The 16,491-nt window shown below is 33.6% G+C and overlaps 1 protein-coding gene across 3 annotated transcripts in view; it reads left to right on the forward strand.

Annotated features, from left to right (window-relative positions):
• The window catches only part of GRID2 (glutamate ionotropic receptor delta type subunit 2), a 1,331,224-nt gene that overhangs the window by 167,291 nt on the left and 1,147,442 nt on the right, over positions 1-16,491 (forward strand). The window lies entirely within an intron of this gene.

The raw sequence follows: 16,491 nt of genomic DNA on the forward strand, positions 1-16,491 counted from the left end.
TATTATTTATAAAATACAATGTAATATAAAACTATAAATTGTAAACTATACTAACTCATGTAGTGTTGATATAATTCTAAATTGAAATTCAAACTAATTATGTGGAATAGTTCTTCTCTGACCTGAGCACCTCCTGATGGGTTGATAAGGTTTACGGAGGAGGGAACATTAGAAGAACACAGTCTAAAGCTTTTCTGCTAAGGTCTGAAAGAATTTTAGATAGCACTCAGCTCCGTGACACATACATCTATACTTAGATGTGCTAACCTTGATATAACTATGACTCATCATCATGGTTAAATGAATTAAAGAGAGAGTTTTAAGAAATGTGTATGAAATAAAATTTAAATTCCTCAAGACTGTTTGGGAAAGAACTGTACTATTCTTTGACAAATACTACTCTGCACTGAATATGTAATTTATTTCAGATAACTGATGCATACTATATAAGCACCGAATCCTTTACATTAATATTAAATATTTTGAAAGTACATCTTTACAAAATGCATTGCAGTTTTTATTCTCCTTTAGCAACTTATATTGAGTCTATTTTTAAAATGACTTACACACTTTTTGAATTTATGCACTTTCCTTTATCTTTTATTCTTTTTTTCTGGATGGCTGTAGTCACTGTTTCTGGTACATCATAACCATCCTTCTAGTGATACTCTACCTTTGAAGATTTCAATCTACTGTGATTTGAAAAAAAAAAAAAAGACAACCCAACTTCTTAGGTAGTGTATAAATTAACAATAATAAAGGTCTGAGTGAAGATTTAGCCCATAAGTTCAATACACATCATACGAGGTCTGACAATTAAGTTTGAGAACAGCACTGTACAAACAGCTTGGTAAGGTTTCATACCTTGGGATATCATTGTCTAACAGCTGTGTTCCTGTTGACATGTGGTGGTGTCTTGCTGAGTGGTGTTCATTATTGTTGTTGCGTGTTTTTGTGTGCCCTCGTGAGAATGTCTGAATTAGGGCCCTCGTGTCTGAATTAGGGCCTTTTGTGTGCCCTCGTAAGAATGTCTGAATTAGGGCAACAAACATTAAATTTCTTGTTAAACTTTGCAATAGTGGAAGTGAAATCAGGGACATGTTAGTCCAAGTTAATGGGGATAATGTCATGAAGAAAATGGCAGTGTACAAATGAATTAAACATTTTTCTGAGGGGAGAGAATGCATCACTGATGAAGAGAGGTCAGGGCAACTAGTATAACGAGCAGAACTGATGAAAACATTGCAAAAATTCATCGAATTGCGTGTCAGAATCATTGACTGACTATGAGAAGCATAGCACCCAAGTAAACATAGATAGAGAAACAGAAAAATCTTAACTGAAAATCTTGGCATGAAAAAGGTGTGTGCAAAAATGTTCCCAAAGGAGCTCACTGATGAACAAAAGCAAAGGAGAGGTGAAGTCGTCCAAGACCTTTTGGGGAGGCAAGACGGTGTTTGTGCCTTATTATCACTGGTGATAAAACATGGTTATACCAATACGACCCTGAAACAGAGTGTCAAAATGCACAATGGAAATCAGCTAATTCTCTACGACCAAAAAAGTTCCATCAGTCCAAATCAAGTCAAAACAATGTAGCTAAACGTTTTTGATATCAGAGGGATTATTCCTTATGAATTTGTACCAAATGGACAGACAGTTAACCAAGTTTACTATTTAGAAGTGCTGAAAAGCCTGCATGAAAAAGTTAAATGAAAATGACTTGGACTTGTGGCCAACAATGCATGGCTCTTGCGTCACGACAGTGTACTAGCTCACATGGCGCAGTCTATGAGGTAGTTTTTAGCCAGTAAGCAATTAACTGTATTGGAACACCTCCCTACTCACCTGATCTGGCCCCCAATGTTTTCTTTCTTTACCCAAAGATGAAGGAAATATTGAAATGAAGATATTTTGATAATATCAGGGCATCAATGGTAATATGACAACAGCTCTGATGGCCATTCCAGAAAAAAGAGTCAAAAATTGCTTTGAAGGGTGGACTAGGTACTGGCATCAGTGAATGGTTTCCCAAGGGGAGAACTTTGAAGGTGACCATTGTGATATTCAGCAATGAGGTATGTGGCACTTTTTCTAAGATGAGTTTGTGAACTTCATTGCCGGACTTCATATATCAAACTTCAAGTAAAAGTTTGACAATTCATCACTAAAACGGTAAAGAAAATCCAAGCATTTGATTGAAAAAGGGAAAGTTTAATTTAGCTCCTTTCCGGTATTCTTTCCAGAGAGATTTCATAGAGCCCCTCTTTTTGGTCTGTCAGATCCCCAAACATGTTCATTTATGTTAAATAAAATTATTGAAGTTAGGTTTTAGAATTCTTATCTCATATAGTATATGACTAAAATGAGGTATAGTAATATAATTTGCCAATCAAACTGGGATGTTTTGAGAATGAAAAATAGTGACATTATTAATTATGTTAGGACAATAAGTAGGAACTGAAACTTCCTTGGCTAACTGGGATGGACATAAGGTTACTTCCCAAAAAAGAGACATGCATACCTGCATATTAAAAATCCTCCTGTTTATATATATTTATATATGTTTCCAGTGAATGAAAAATTTTATTTAGTTCAGTCACTTTTACAAATTATAATTTTTACTACTTTTTTTTTTTTTCCATCCAACTCATTTGTTTCTAGTTCTCTAAAACTGGCTCAAAAAGAAGCAAATGGTTAATATTACATTTCTCTTTTTTTTTCATTTGTCTTATATTAATATAAGGAAGTCATAAGTCCTTTTTAGACCTTAGTTCACAGCTTAATTTATCTTGTTTTGCACATTGAACAATAGTTTGAGAGGACAATGCTGGGTAGGATAATTTTTGTATCCTAGGAAAATAGGTAATTTTTTGAATCTTTGTTGTCAATCTTAATGCTTCATGATAATTCCAAAGCTACTTTGAACACTTAAAAAAGGCTTTGTGATTTTTCCTTGGGAATGCCACTTAGTAGGTGCCAAAACATACTTAGCAGGTGGTAGCTAATTTTCATTTTAATGAAGCTAATGCTTTTCAGAGTAGGATGACATAAGCTTTTACCATCTGTGTGTATCTTCTTTAGTTTAACCAGGTTGGTGAAATCTAAAACAAGGTCCATGAAACAAAAAGCTAGATGTTGTTCAACACCAGCCTTCACTACCTAAAAGCACTACTATTTTAAACATAAAATATACATAGGGAGAATAAATTTGTTAATATAGTAGCCTACATTTTTCTCTAAAATATGTCTTCATAATTAAGATATATTTTAATCTGATGATATTTTAGAGCATTAGTTAGGGAGGTATTTTTCAATTAAAGATTTCTAATGCAAGATATTTTAAAATGTAGCTGAGAATGTTATTAAAACAGAAATACTTAAAACGTGTTTCAAGAACCAGCGAATTACAAATATGTAGCATTTCCTAACCTTTCCCTTTCTTGCACTCCATCACTGGTCATGTCCCTACCCAATTCCTGCTTCCAGCTTTTGTTCTCATTCACATTTAAACCTCCATAGATTCTATTTCACTGCCTGGGAAAATTAAGTACCTTTCACCATTATGGTGATGTTTAAACTTTAATATATTAAAACCATGTTTTTAATGGAAGGGATTATAGCATATTTTTGTTTGTTATTTCAGGAAATAGAAAATCTCATTGCTTTTTTAAAAAGTCACTTCCTAAATCTTATGCTGAGGCAGGATAGATAGCCTAGGAAATTGACAGCCCCCTCCAGGGTGTCTCAGTGGTTACACAAGTAACAAGTTACTGTATCAGTACTTGCAGCTGGAGAAAAACAAGAACCAGTTTCATCCAGTTTGGCTAATCCCTATGACCTGGGCCTGACCTCCAGCTAATTTTAATGATATTATAATCTCATTTACATTGTGGTTACTAGGACTCCCTTCATGCATCTGATGCCATGACAGTTCTGGAGGGAGCAAATAAGAATGAAGAAGTGGGAAATAGAGGTTCCTGCCCAGGGGGAGAAGATGAATGAACCATATCAATGGGATGTCACCAATTCCCACCCTGGGAAGAATAAAGACCCCTGATCATGAATTCCTCAGTGTAATTCGTTGTCTCAGTTCGCCTGCACTTTCTTCTCAAGTGTGTACTTTCATTTTCAATAAATCGCTTTTGCATTCCTGCATCTGTCTGACTCTTGAATTCTTTCTTGCATGGAGACAAGAACCCGGTCACCGCTGCTCTGGGTTGAGTTCTGTTTTGGGCATCCACATGAGCCTCTGGCGACAATAGTACCTAAGTAATAGATACAACCACAAAACTGAACATTTACTGCATACTTAAATTAAAAAAGGATATAGGATGTCATGAGTTCAATAAGAATAAAAAATGGACTAAAAGAAGTTAAATATCTTATGGCTTAAAATAAAATGAGATACATAGACGATAAGGAAGGCAATAAGAAGGGGCAATGGGGAGAAGAGAGATTATGGGTAGGAACAAAGAGAGTAGTAAGAAGGAATCCCACATTTGCATAAATGTTTTAGTTATTATTGCTTTAAGTGGTTTTATAAAGTAATAAAAGGAAGATAATATGATTTGAAAATAAAGAACTATCGTTATTAATTGAGTCCAGAGTAATTCCTGATTGATAGCCAAATAGAGTGAGTTTTAGTAACCTATTTAGAAGAATCTACACATTATTAGAATTAGACATAATAAACTTGGGGCATAAAGAATATATGAATTATATATATATATATATATGTAATATATATAATTATAATATATATAAATTATATATATTATATGTAATTATAATACATATATATAATTTAATATATATATATATAATATATATATAATTTATGCTTAAATAACAAAGATAAGAAAACTTATGTAAAATAAATTAGCCAAATAGGTGAAAAGATTAAGATGATTAATATTAGAAGATTGTTTGCTTTTCAAAATAAATCCCTGGTGGATCTCTTTTAAAAAAAAGAAAATTGCTGTAATGGATTTAATTGATTTAAAAATTATTAACTACTTAATAGATGGACTAGATGAATAAATTTTAAAAAAGACAATATTGAAAGCTTTTTAAATTGTCAATCTATCAGGCACAAAGTTAAAACGTCTTTGAAAATATTGTGCAAATTAATAGGGAAATATAATCCCATTGACATGCAACTGAATCAGTTCTGTAAATGTACAAACATATTCCTTCAGACCTTCTGTGAGTTTTCAGGCATTTTACTAGGATTTTCTTACCTTTGTTTCTTTTATTAACAGCCTATATCCAGGAACTTAGTGATACTGTCCTAGCTCAAGATTTTTCAAGTCAGTATTGTTTTACCAATCTCTTATTTTTTCTCCATAATTTTTATTTTAGTGTTTTGTTCTGTACATTAACCTATGTATTCAATATTATCCTCCAGTGCAAAAATTAGAATGTCAATAGTGATACTTCTTTTCTCACTTCACCGACTCAGGTGAAATTAAAAAAAAAAAAAGATTTTTACATACATTAGTTAGAGATTAAATTAAAAAGTCTGTTAAAAGTCTGTTTAAATCTCTTTGAATTCTCTTCCTTTTTATTCATTCTGTCATTTGAGTTCTCTACAACTTTGTTTCATTTGGAGCTAATCTTTGTATGTTTTAGTGATCATTCCTCTTTGACTGCCATTACTTTGCCTACCCATACTCTGGTCTGGTTGTTGGGATGCTGTAAGCAGCTAAATCCTGAAAGTGGTGGAAAGTGTATCTGGCTCAGAAAGGGCATCAGCTCAATTTCTCTCTTCTCCAGAGACGGGGAATCTGGTCAGCTCCCTGATTGTCTCAGTCACAAAGATAGGCTCTCCTTGCCTCTGGATTATGGAAAACAATGATGAGCACCTGGTTTGTCAGATCTTCTGGGGCCATTGAATCCACCAAATCTTTCGGGTGAATGTTTCTTAAATTACTTCTATAATTCATCACGGTCTCCCAATATTACTCATGCTCACCAGACTCCCTTTCTTTTTAAGGATACATTTCTATTCTGTTTCATGTCGCTAGTCTTCCATCTTTGGTTCCCATTCTTTCATTATGGTATGGAGTTACATACTATTTTTCTAAATGTCAATAGAAATGTAGGGCTATATCAGATGCTCAAGCCCTGTGTGCCAGGCCTTGAGGATTCTTCTCTCAGGAGGAATGCTCATTAATTGAATTAGATTACGAAGGGAAGGACAGCAGGAATGCATTCAGGAATTCCTAATGATTTATTTTCCAAAGTAATTTGAATTGACAGTAATTAGGCAATAATTTACATTTTCTATACGAGAAGCAGATAGTACCATTCCAGGATAGCCAACTATTGTGTGTAAGAAATGAAATGAAGACTGGCATCTGGCAAGTGGTAGGTGGTGCCAATCGGGTCATTCTACCAGAAATTCAATTCAGCATTTGTTGAACACTTAAAGTATCTCTAGGCACTGCATCAAGCTGGTCTATAAGATGAATTATGAGTAAGACAAGGATCCTGCTTTCATTGTGTTCACAAAAAAGGGTTTGGCACAGGAGGCATGAGGGCACTGCTGAGCATGTGAATTTATGGCAGTTCCAGCTTCACAGTCTCTCCAAGAGAAATAATTAGAAGGTTACAAAGATGGTGTCACACCAGTACCATCTCACCATGCCTTCTCACTGAAGTAACAAAATTCTGCAAGCTCTTTTAGTACTCTCTCAGAGGTGTGTGTCATTTCAAGCTTCAGTGAGCAGAATATGCCAGGAGTGTCCACTCTCACCCTGTGTGATCTGATTGCCCAGCTTTGCAAAGCAGAGTCTATTATAGTAAGGTCCAATAACTAGTCACAGTGGAACTATTGTGGGTCTACATTGTCATCAGGGCTTAAAACTGTTTCCTGCTACAGTTACAGTTTTAAAGTTTTACCCTAACCAATAAATGATTGCATACCCATGTATATTTGAGATTGTGATTATTATAATATGACACTGAAGATAAATAAAATGATAAGAAGATATGTGCATTAGCCTGATAATTTTGTTTCTAGATATAGACATAGAATCTTCTTGTGGATTAAATTTTTGCACTTATTTTCATTCTTAATCATGGCACAGTTTTGTTTCTTTCCCCCTTATATGAGTTCTAAGCAGAATAGCTTACTAATATATATGTAGCCCCCCCCCCCTTTTTTTGGTAATGTCTTTGGATATTGGCTGTTGGATGAATTATAAATTAATTAGTCAATGTTTCATTTAAAAAAACTAATTTCTTTAAGAATCAAATGATCATACTATTATCACAAAGAGAGCAAGCATTTAAAATATTCCAAAAATGAATTTCTATTACAGTTAAGAAAGTTTTCATTTCTACCTTATAAATTCAATTAATGTTAGAAAGTATCACCTTGTCTGCTTACATTAGTTTATAAATTACATGTAAACTAAAGGCTTTATTAAAAATTATCACTCATTAAAGCTAATATCAAACATTCCATAGTTATTAGAGGTTAAAAGGCAAATTTTCTTAAAGATTTTTTATAGATGTTTTCTACCCTAAGATGTTGCCACACTAAAATCAAGTGGAGAAATATTTAACAAGTGTTAACACAAAGGCTTATTTTGATGTTCGTAGATAATCTTACTAAATATAACATGCAAACATGCACCTACTTGATACATTAGAAAGGAATGTTTTAGGGGACGGGAATGGGGAACTGTTGTTTAATAGATAGCTTCCATTTTGCAAGATGAAAAACTTCTGGAGATTGGTTGAACAATAATGTGAATATACTCAGTACTACTGACCTGGACACTTTAAAATGGGTAAGGTGGTAAATTTTATGCTATGTGTGTTTTACCAAAAATTTAAAAAGATACAAACAAGTAGTATTACAAAAAAAAAAGAGACAGAGAGAGATGTTTTTAGTAAGAACGCTAGTCTGGAACATCAAAAGTATAGTTGTCATACAACTAACTTTAAGGGTGAATTAATTTCTGATACAATGATATGTTTTATCCACCTGTGTTCTTAGAGATCTGTTAAGCAGAAATGATACTATTATTTTACAGATAATAGTAGCGATCTAATGCCATATGATTTTCAAAAGCAAAGGTAAAGAACAAAGTCTTCTTATTTGCAGTTGGTTTTAAAGTGAGTCCCTTGAAGTGTGGATACCTTGATCATAGTCTTACATACTTTCTCCTCTCGAAATCCAGAAATAAATCCTTGTTCTAATTATGTACATGCTATCTAGCAGCTGGGAATATGATGGTAAAATGGTAATACCTCTTATTCTAATTATAGTTAGTATTAAATTCTAAAAAAAATTTCCACTTGAATTGCATAGATTGCAATTTTAAATAAGGTGGAGTTTATTTCTGCTTTGTGAAGCTCTGCAAAATAAGTTTATTAAGGTCATTTGAGAAGTAAGTGATTAAACAATTAAGATTATAACATCTTGGCATTGGAAACTTAATTGTACATCAAATTAATCTAGCTCATGTCAAACAGAGATACAACCAAATCTTCTAAATTAGGTTGGAATTTATGGTCCCATCCAAATCCCTTGATGTCATTACTAATTTTTATGAGACTTCTATAAAAGAATTCTTAATGTTCTTTGAAGTATAGGATAATATATCACCGGCTTATTTCCCAGATCATTATACCTGTATTTCTCAATCCAGTGCACTTTTCAGTGGTCTACTTAAATGCTGACCTCTCCAGGAAACTGCCTGATGCCCGATTCCAGAGCAGCAAATCTTTTCCTTTGAACATTCATAGCATTGTAAATTTTCACTTTTCTTATGACACTTACAGCTATGAGTTCATGCTGAGACTTGTTTTTCCTACATTATAAGGACAGGAAATTCTAAGTATTTACTAAAATGCCCAAGGATCTCTAACAGGTATACTAGATAACAATCATGAATATTTATTGAGCTTAGTGAAGTAGAAGGTATTGAGCTATGAACTGTTGGAGTTCAAGAAGTGTGAACCATTTTCCGTGATCTCTAGGCAATAATAGTCTAGTTGAAGAGGTAACATGTAAAAACATGAAGATATCAATAAAAGATCTGTATATCAGTTCATGACCATAAATGTGTAGTACATGTTAATTGTCAATTATATTAAGCAGACTGTAATTGCAATATGACACCATAGGAAGGAACGATCACATCAGAATGCTGTTTTGATAAATGACTTTTGTAGAAATTGGAATAATAATTGTAACGAATGGTTAAAATTTGGATAGCCAGAATAGAGGAGAAAAGGATATTCTTTGCATATGAAAAAAATGTAGCAAAATCGTAGAGATGTGCCCTTGAGTAACTATGAAAGATCCATTCTGTGAGATGAGATTCTAAGAAAACAGCAGAATGGAACAGAAAACGAAATTCCTAGGAGCCTGTGTGATGGAGAGTATTATAGTCAGGACTGTGTGCTCTTTAGTAAGTTTGAAAATGGGATTGAGAGTGGTATGGTAGTGAGCAACGGCAAGTAGAAAAACACAGAAATGGTAGACTCTTTGCAGGAATATGTTGAGATTAAATAACATAATTGTCTCATATTAAAGGAAGTTAAGTATTTTTCTTGATGTTTTTGTAGCAGTTGTTGAAATAATTATTGTCTCTAGTAAGTTTCAGCCTTTGAAACTTGAAAAGCATAACTCTTTTCTGATGTGGTTAGTGATAGGTTATGAATATTTGGCAGGTAGTTTGAGAAAATCTTATGAGCAAACAGGTTCTTGAAATTATGCTGGCTGACACTGAAGTGTTCATTAAAGTTTTACTTTTTCTTTCTTTCTTTTTTGGTTGGGAATTATTTTAATATCAAAGTAGAGAAAATTTAATAATTCCATTTTGGGATAGCATAAATGTAGGTGTATATACAGGAGGAGCCAATTATATTCAGGATTCTTATTTCAAGATAGCTATTTGTATTAGAGAGTAAAGAGAATAAAATTTTACTTATGTTATACCAGATTATACCAATAAAACTCATAATAGTAATAATTAATAATAATAATAATAGAGAGTAGAAGAGTACCTGGTAGTCACTCACTAAATATTTGCTGAAAATATATTCTAGTGCAGTGTATCTTTCATCCTCAGCAGAGTTTTATGTCTATACCTACTTCTAAATGAGTATTATTCATAGACAAAGAGTGTCAGTAAATTAAATATGTTATGGATATTTCCTGAAATTTCTTTTTATATTTCAGAGGCAAAGAATTATAGAAACTGACAATGTTATTGAGCAATAAAGACACTTCAATCAATATTAAATGAAAATAGCTATAGAATAGAATTATAATCTTAAAGTATGTAGTTAAATATTGACTAGGGGAAGGAGAGAGTATTTATTAAATTTATAAACGGCTTTAAAGTTAAGGAGACATTTTGATCTCTATGGGAAATTTAGTATTAGCTGAATTTCTACAAGTATGTTGGCCAAGATTTAAAGAATTTAGACATATGACATGTGATGTAAAAAAAAGGAAGTAAATTTTTAAACAACTAGATTGATGCCAGAAAGTGGCAGGGGAATTCTAATGAATTCTGTAGTAGAGTTTAATTCTTTTCTAGCAAATTGGAGATTATAACAACATTAAATCTCCGGATCGGACTATAAGTGACTTTCTGGCACAATAGAGAATGTCATGGATGCTCAAAGTAGATTGTGTTAAGTAAAATTTTAATTAAAGAAATATGAGAGAGGGATGACATTTTAAAAGTAAATATACCACAGCATATTTCACGTTCATGAGCAAAATAATCCGAAGATATTAGTGTTGTCAATTAATTTTATTGAGAAAAAATTGTCATGACTATGGTGAGTACTGATTCTTGCGGAATGTTTGACTGTGAGCTTAAAAATTATATTTTCTGATTAAGAGAAATCACTGCATCCCTTATCTATAATAATATATAATACATATCTGTTACTTTCTTTTGTTTTGCTGAAGGGAGTTATTGGGAATTGGAGAATATAGAGCCTTAGGTACTCCCAAGTAGTACACATTGAAGGCTTCTGAGACGATGTGTTGATGTGGAATATATCCTCAAATTTCTATTCATCATATAACAGAAACAAAACAGGGAAGGGAGATCAGAATCCTTGGTTTCTGGAAAACGCTTCATTTTCTCTGATATGCCTTTTCTGTCTCATTTTCCTCTTGTGATTGTGATTCTCTATTTTTCTGTCAGCCACTTGTGTTTCTACTGGTAAATGTTTCTTTCTTCCAATACTTTCTCATCCTTGTCTTCTACTTAGGCTGCTGTTACTTTCCCTCCTAATTTCAGGGCAAACCTCCTTGAAAGAGTAGCCTACTTCACTACATTTCCTCACTGCAAAATTAATTCATTTGTTAATCTGTCACAGTTTGCCTGCCTTTTCTCCCCAGTATTTTGATGTATCTATTCTGAGAGAATCAGAATCATATGTAGTTAGCATTTTGGATATTGTTGCATGCATTATTTACTCGAGCCTTCTTTAAAGAATGTCATTTGTGTATTTCCTGCACAAATCTTTTTCATAAACTACAGAGCACATCCCCACCTCCTTCTCAGACACCTGGATGAAAGCATCTCAAACTCAAGATATCTAAATTCTGAAGTTATGTTATTTCCTACTGTTTCCTCCACTATTACAAATGTGCTTTCCCACCTATAAAGCATTTGTTTTGTTTTGTTTTGTTTTTTGGAAAGGCATCTCTGTTTACTTGGTCCTGAAGATAGAAACCTTAGCATCAAAAGCCTTTATCTGTATTTCATACCACATATGTAGTTAATGTCTGAGTCCTGCTTTTTCAATTGCCTTTGTAAGAGCTCTCAATATTGTTCATAATTGTTATTTGCCTTAGAAGAGTTAAGATATTTTTTTTTCCTTCTCCTTCTCTTTCTCCTCCTCCTTCTCCTCCTCTTCCTCTTCCTCTTACTTCTTCTTTTACCTGATGCAGTAGCTTCTTAACAATGCTTCTTGTCTGGCAAACAGCATATATATGATTCTTCACAATGTGATCGCACATTTCTAATTCATCTCAAGTCACTCTCTTCAACTTATCATACTATGTGCTGTATTCACACAGGACTAGGCATTGCACTTCCATCAAGCCTTTGCATACATCCTTTTCTTGGACTGTTATGGAATACCCTTCTGTGGTTTTCTGCATAGTAAATTCCTTCAGAGCAGAATACAAAAGGCCAGTTCTCTAGTAAATTGTTCCTAACTGCCTCAGGTAGAAATATTCCCTTTTACTCCTTGATAACAGCTTTTAAATATTTTTATTGATGACATTATACTTTATTGGCAGTTTCTTACTGTCTGACACTCAAAATAGACTGTGCTTTTCCTAGGGCAGTATTATGTTTTATTCCTTTTCTAATCACAGTCTCTGAAAAAGAGCCTGATATATATTAGGTTGGTGCAAAAGTAATTGCGGTTTTTGCAATAATTTTTAACCTTTTAAATCACAATTACTTTCGCACCAAGTTAATAACAGTTATTAAATAAGTGCTTCTATTGAAGCACTTATTGCATTACATTTATTTATTCAATCAACAAATATCTGCTGAGTATCTTCTACACACCACTTACTCTTCCAATTTTCAGGCTATAGCAGTAAATACAGAGTAAATGCTCTCATAGAAACCATGAGCTTCTATTCTAGTGGGATGGTTTATACAATGAAAATAAATAAATAAAATATATACTGTATTAGATGGTGATAAATACTGCACAAAAATAAAACAGAAAAATGCAACTGAGGTGAAAGGGGCATTGCAAATTCACAGAATGCACAAAAACATTCAAGTAGCAGCGTGCTTGGTATGTTCCAGGAACAGCAACAGGCCAGTGTGGCTGGATCCGAGTCGAAGAGGTGAAATAGTCAGACATGAATTTTGAGAAATAAGTAGTGGCCAGATTATGTAGAGTCAAATTAGCTACTGTAAGAATGTTGACTTTAATGTTCAGAGAAGTGGGAAAGAATTGAGATTTCAGCAGAGAGATGGCATATTATGATAATGTACTTTAACAGGATCCCTCTGGCTGCTGTGTCAAGAAGATACTGCTTTGGGGCGGGTGGCAGAAACAAGCAAAATAACTACTACAATAATCTAAGAAGAGAGGGTGGTGGCCCAAACCAGGATGAATAACAGTAAATATCGGGAACTCTCATTGGGACTATGGATACATTTTGAAGTTAGAATCTGCAGAATTTGCTGACATGCAGGTTTGCAAAAAGCATGACGGAAATAAAAACATAAAAGTCTTTGGGCCTAAACAACTAGAAGAATGGATTTTTCACTTGCTGAGATGAAGAAGACATTAGGGAATACGGGAGGCCTTCTCCACATGAATTTGCAATATAGGAGAGCTGTCCATGCTAGGGTTAAATTTGGGAATCATCCAAGTTTATCTCTTTTATATTGAAAGATTAGGTGAGATCATCAAGGGGTTTATAGAAGTGACCCTTCGGCCAGCTCAAAATTAAGGCATTGCAGGGATAAAGAGGAACCAATGAAAGAATATGCTGTTAACAAAAACCAGGAGAATGTGATATCTTGGAAGTCAAGTAAATGCTACTTTTAAATGAGGAGGAACTGAGCAACTATATAAAATTCTGACATCTAGGCTCACAATAAGATTTTTCATCCAATCTGGTTCACTTGTGAAAGTTAAAGTTAAAGGGGGCACTATTAATTATATCCAATTTGGTACACTTGTGAAAGTTAAGGGGGGCACTGTTAATTATATCTGAACAACAGAAACAAACCAGTACTATTCCAGGCCATTTGAAATGTGTGGTCACAAAGTGATGTTTCAAGTATGATGACTGAGATATGATCATTAGGTTCAGCAATGTGGAAATCTTGATGATCTTGAGCATAAAATTTGGGTAAAGTATTAGGATTAAATGTCTGATTGTATAGCTTTAAGTGATAATGAGAGGAAGGAAGTAGGATATAATATGAACAAGCAAATCATTGGAAATATTTGCTATATAGAAAAAAAATGGGATGGAGCCAAGAGAGGTGGTAGAGTCAAAAGAAATTATTTTTTTTAATTGTGATAAAACATGTATATTAAATTTCCATTTTAAACATTTTTAAGTGTACAGGTGAGTGACAATAATAAGTACATTCACATTTTTGAACAATCATAATCACCACCAATCTCCAGACTTGTTTTATCTTCCAAACTGAAACTCTACATCCATTAAACAATAACTCCCCATTCTTTCTCTCTGCAGTCCCTGACAACCACAATTCAATTTTCTGTTTCAATGAATTTGACTTCTCTAAGTACTATCTCATATGAGTAGAATCTTAAGTGTTTGTCTTTTTGTGACTGGATTATTTCACTTAGCATATCTTTAAGGTTCATCTATGTTGTAGCATGTGTCAGAATTTTTAAGGTTGAATAATATTACATTGGATGTATCTGCCACATTTTGTTGATCATTCATCTGTCAATGGACCATTTAGTTGCTTCCATCTTTTGGCTATTGTAAATTAATGTTTCTGTGGTTGTGATCATACTAATGTCTACTTGATATTTGTTCTTTGGTATATTCTAATTATTTTTCAAGACCGAAGAAATCTAGTATGTTTGTAGGATTCCTGTATTTCTACTGGCCAGTACAGAATCTGGAAAATAAATTATTTGTCTTTATGTCGAACAACTATCATTTAGGGAGAAAACATACAGACTTAGCAGCCAACCTTAATATGTGCTTAAGTCAGCAAGTACTGTGAGGTCCTGCGTAGGCAGTGGCATGTTCTGCATGTGATAGCAAAGCATCCTCATTGTCCTTTCAAAGTTCTGCCTGACCAGTTACGTGCCTAGACCTTAATTTACTGTCTATTCGGAACCTGTCTTAATAGCTATTTCAGTCTGCAACTCAATTAGCAAATCATATACTGTTGGAAATCATAGTGGGAATATATTAAATTGGATAAACAATGACGTTTCACCTTGGCAATATTAACATCAGAACATTTTACTGTTGTTCTTGGTCTTTCTCTTTTTTGTTTTATTTGGTTTTAATATTTTAAAAAATGATCATCTCAAGTTTGATGGCGTTCGCTCTATTCGAGTCTCAGAGTTTTACTTACTTTATGTTGAACCACAACATTGACTGGACAGAAATCTGTGAATATGTTGTAAAGTGCCAGGAGAGGATTAACAAATAGAATGACTTCCAGAAGAAACTTTAGCAAATAGTGTAATCAGAACACTTGCAGGATTTTTATAGCAATGGCAACCTCTGTAAATTGATGTGTACATGTATATATGAATCTGTCCCAATGCTAATTGCTATGATATTTGTCTGTCACTAAAAGCTGACTCTTTCCTAATTAGCCTACTGCCCCCTTTCTTACCAATATCATCAGTTAGACTCTGCAACATTGTAATTCAATATATCATTAGAGAATTCTGGAATCTTGAAATTGTTCAGGACAAAGAGGTTGATTGCAGAAGGGACAATATTGGCCAAGCTTCTGCACCATGCCCTTCTTCCATTTGGAACTCTATTTACATTAATGGAGAAAGTTTGAGTTCCTAGAACACTGTATGCTCTTATTTCAAAGTCTTTGCGTTGAGGGCCACCCCTGCTTAAAATAACTTTTTCTCTTTGCCTCTTAGGTCAGTCATTAAATTCACAAGGAAACCTTTTTTCAACTGTATCTTAAGCTGGCTCCCTCTATCATATAATGTCATAGCACAAAGTAGCACTCTTTCCTAGCACTTGTTATTATAGTATATTTTTAATGGTTATTTGAATAACACCTGCCTCACCAACAAAATGTCAGCTTTTTGTGTGTAAGGATCTTGCCTACTTTCACTCACTGCTGTGTTCCTGATTTCCTGCATAGTGTGTGACACCACGGTAGGCACTCAAAAAATATTTATTTAATGAATCAATGGATGAATAAATGAATTAATGAATGAATATGGATGGGGTGTTTTAAAAATGTGTTTCATGTGAATATAATATGTTATGTGGGCTTCTGTTAGGAAGTATAGTGTGGATTAAGGCATTGGACATTCATTTTGAGTTAGAATTGAACAATAAGAACTTCAGAGCTGATATCAGGGGATAAAGCTTTCTGTCCATTTCATCACTTTTAATTGAAACTTTGGAACTGCAGAACAGAGAAAGACCGTTGATACACAGACATTTCTCAAGAGAAGACTAGAAATCAAAAACCCATAAACAAAATTGCTGTTTTCTTACTAAGCTGCTCATGTGGGCCAACTGATAAGTGCTCCTTTACCCACGACAGCTGAAATTTCACAGTCAGAATTATTTAATATACCATATATTTTATTACATTCTAATTCTCTCATGTTTAATTCTCATGTATAACTGTAATTTGATGAAACAATTTACTTCATGATCATTTGGGGTAAACAAAAGTTTATTGATTTATTATTAGCATTTGGAACAATCAATTTTTTGGTACTTCTGTGTACCAGGTACTGCCTTAGGTAATTTATGTA

Source organism: Rhinolophus sinicus, chromosome 1, assembly GCF_057876585.1.
Source record: "Rhinolophus sinicus isolate RSI-liver-muscle chromosome 1, RSI-T2T, whole genome shotgun sequence".
NCBI classification, from domain to species: Eukaryota; Metazoa; Chordata; class Mammalia; order Chiroptera; family Rhinolophidae; genus Rhinolophus; species Rhinolophus sinicus.